This window comes from Crocodylus porosus, unplaced genomic scaffold (genome assembly GCF_001723895.1).
Source record: "Crocodylus porosus isolate Cpor-Errol unplaced genomic scaffold, CroPor_comp1, whole genome shotgun sequence".
Taxonomy (NCBI): domain Eukaryota; kingdom Metazoa; phylum Chordata; order Crocodylia; family Crocodylidae; genus Crocodylus; species Crocodylus porosus.
The window spans coordinates 22,079,632-22,083,305 of NW_017728931.1; positions in this window are offsets into that span (position 1 = coordinate 22,079,632).

Here is a 3,674-nt window from a genome sequence, read left to right on the forward strand (position 1 = left end):
CCCCCCGGCACTCACTGGCAGTTCCAGCTGCCATCGGGATCGCTGGGGCCCCCCTGCCCAGTGTGGGGCCAGGTGACAGGCCCAGCAGCCCCAGCCCAGGCCCCACTGCCCCCTGCTGCATGGTGGGGGGCAGGGTGGGCTCTGCCAGAAGGCCCCAGAGCCCCTAGAGCCCCTGCTACTGTAGTAGCTAGAAGCTTTCTTTTTTCTTTTTTTTTAAGTGCTGGAGACTGGGAGGGGGAGCATCCAGTGGGGGGCTAGGGGTGCAAGTGGGAGATGGGGCCTGGCAGGGCAGCCTTTGTGGGGTCTGCAGCAGCTGGTGGAGGATGAGGCCAGGTGGGGCATCTGGGTTTTGCAAGGGGGGTGGTAGCCCCCACGGGGGCCATTTGGCCCCCTTTTGGGGGGGCTGAATCCCCTGTGTGGGGACCGAACCCGTTTGGGGGGCTGAACCCCTTGTATGCGGGCTGAACCCTCTGTTGGGGGGCTAAAACCTTTGTATGGGGGTCTGAACCCCTTGTGTAGGGGCTGAACTCCCTGTTGGGGGGCCATAGCCCTTGTGTGGGGGCCATCACCCTGTGAGAGGACAGCAAAATATGTATTCATGAATTCATGAAACCTGTATTTAGAGTTCACTTTATTATTATGATTTGCTTTAACACTATAGATATATCAATAAAACATTGTCCAACTGATTGCCCTCTCTCTCTCTCTCTCCCTCTCCTCTCTTTATAGTGGTCTTTTGTTTTACTTGTGGAGGAACATGGATTTGGGGGTGTTTTAGAGAGTGACTTTGCGATTTTTTTTTTTTAATCAGGAATTTTTCAGTTTTCCAATAGGGAACACCAGAATTCCTGCTATGGAGGCCAGTGGCAGGACCCTTTGCTCAGAGCTGGCACCTTGGACCCATCTGGCTGTGGCTGACCTCCTGGCCAAATGGGGCCAGGAGGACATGCTTTGATAGTTCAGAGCAGGTCACCACACCCGAAACATCTTCCAGGTGATAGCTGCCGGGCAGGGGGCACAAATGGCAGTAGTGCTGCACAAAGGCCAACCCTGCAACCGCAGTCCACTGGCAGCTGGCCCAGAGGGGCAGATTCCTGTACTGGCTGTGGAGACCCCATCCAAGTCTGGCAGGTGCACAGCAGGTCACAGCCAGGCAGCAGCCCCCATTGCCAAACTGCTGCAGTGGATAGAGGGTGCAGGGAACTCTCAGGGCTGCTTCAGCAGTCCAGCTGGCACGAGGGGTAGTGTCCCCAGGTACCAATTGGCTGGGCCCTAGAAGCTCCTGAGAGCTAGTAGCCCTGACCTACTTTCCAGGGTGGCTTTTTATACTGCTGGGGCCAGGACAGGGCAGCTTTTTATACTGCTGGGGACAGCACAGATGCTGGCCCTAGGCTCTAGCTCCCCCTGGCTGAAGATCCAGGACGAGCCAGGCAGGGTTATTTTGCCCCAAGTGGCACCATTTGCTCCACAGCAAGGTTCATGTCCAAGTACGTGTGCTGAAGCAAAAAGCCCCGGCTCAAATTTGCACTGCTTGTATTTGAGCTGCTGCAAGCGCGTATGCTTGCATGTGTGGATATGCCCAGGAGGGCTAAATTTAAGGTAGTCAGTAAAAGCATATGGAAGGAGAAGAGATGCATGATGAAGTAAGTATGTGCACAATGATATAGATTTAGATGTTTTCTTCACTTGCAAAGATACCACTGTTTTTGCATGGGGTCCCAGGGCCTGAATTTATACAGACTTGCACTGCCATATGCAATATTGCAGGAAGGATAAAATGAAAATGTCACAGGCTTACACAAGTGGTGGCATTTTGCACTCTGCAAATATATAAAGGACAAAGTACCAGGCAGTGATTAATCATTTCTAAGGAAAGATTTCCTCCTGAATTTGCCACTTCAACCCATAGTCCTACTTAAGTAAAACTCTTGGTTCAGTGGGATTCAGTTTTGCCTCTTCTGCAGTGGACCTGTGAGTACAGTTGTTTCTGTTTCACTCTGTTTCCTAAATCAAGTAAATATCAGCACATTTTGGGTGCTGTTTCCAGCTGTAGGAACAGGCAAATGTATACTGGAGTTTGAGGATGAGGATTTGGTAGAAGCCTTGTAACATGCCTCTTGCTAAACTGCTATTTAGAGGGTACTTCTGCTACATTAGGATAGTTTCACTTGGACTTAATTTTATATTAAAATGAGTAAAAGAGTACAATAATACATAGTCCTGTATCAAAAATATCTGATAAGAACAAGAGGCTGTTTGTGGACTCCTACTATCTTCAAATCAAACTATATTGTGGCAATGTTGTAGGCTGATTGACAACAAGAGGAGAAAGTGTGTGGGGGGAGAATTTTTAAAAATGATGGGAGGCAGAGAATGAGGGAGAAAGAAATAGGTTAGTAATGGTAGGAACATGATAGACAAATATTACCTATGAGAAATATGATCTATTACTGAATGACTTGGCTTTAGAGGTTTAGCTAAACCAGCAATGTTATTTTAAATACAACTTGTTGAAGGACAGCTGTAGCTAAACAAGCTGTAGATAAGAACATTAAATCCCATGCACTTTTTTCTGTACTGCAGTGTAGGCTTAACTTGGCAGACAGGAGCCAAAGGAAAAATGTAATAAATGCAGCACTAGCATCGCTGCATTGTGATGCTGGAGATGGGCTGCTGAAAGAGGCTTCCTTAGAATCAGAAATCCAGATCTTGACCACTTTTAGAAGGTCACAACTATTGGTCAGATTCCAGTTCTGGGAATTATAGTAAAAAAGTTAAGTATTCCCCATGAAATTTAAACCATCCATAAGATTTTTCTTGGTTTATTTTGTGTTTTATTTCATAAACTAACCTGTTGTGTGACATTAGTTTGCTTTCAGATTCAGAGAGCTGGTGGGTTGCATTTTGATGATAAGCAAGTGATTTTTTTTCCAGTCCTACCTCATGTATTTTTTAGGATGCTTAACACACAGGTAGGCAACCTGCAGCCTGAGTGCTGCAAGTGGCACCAGTTACCTCTGTGTGCAACACAATAGATACAGCAGCACAATGGCAGGCAAAGCAGAAATCAGAGGAGGGGGCTGGGTGGGGAAAAGAAACTGGATTGGCACTTGGTGTGGGTCTAACTTGTGGCACACCTGCCAAAACAGTTGGCCCCCACTACTTTAAGAGATGTACCCTGTTGTTATTAAAAGATCATGGTTATACAATTTTCCCTGTGCGTCCTAATATGTCGAGTGGAGGGGAAAGAGACTTAACAGTGGGGGTCTACTACAGACCTCCCAACCAAGGGGAAAAGCTCGACCAGGAATTCTTAGGTCAGCTCACGGACGTAGTGAAGTCTAAGGATGTGGTAGTCATGGGGGACCTGAACTTCCCAGACATCTTCTGGGAAGAGCAGTCAGCCAGATCTGACCGCTCACGTAGGTTCTTAGCCAGGATGCAGGACCTCCATCTAACCCAGGAGGTGCACAGCCCCACCGGGGAGACGCCTTGTTGGACCTGGTGTTGGCCACGGGAGACGAACTGGTGAGGGGGCTCCGGGTGTTCGACCACCTGGGCAACAGTGATCATCGCCTGCTGGAATTCACCATCCAGCACAAGGTGGCAAAGGCCTGCAGCAAGGCAGCAGCCCTAGATTTCAGGAGGGCAAACTTCAATGAGCTAAGGAGAAT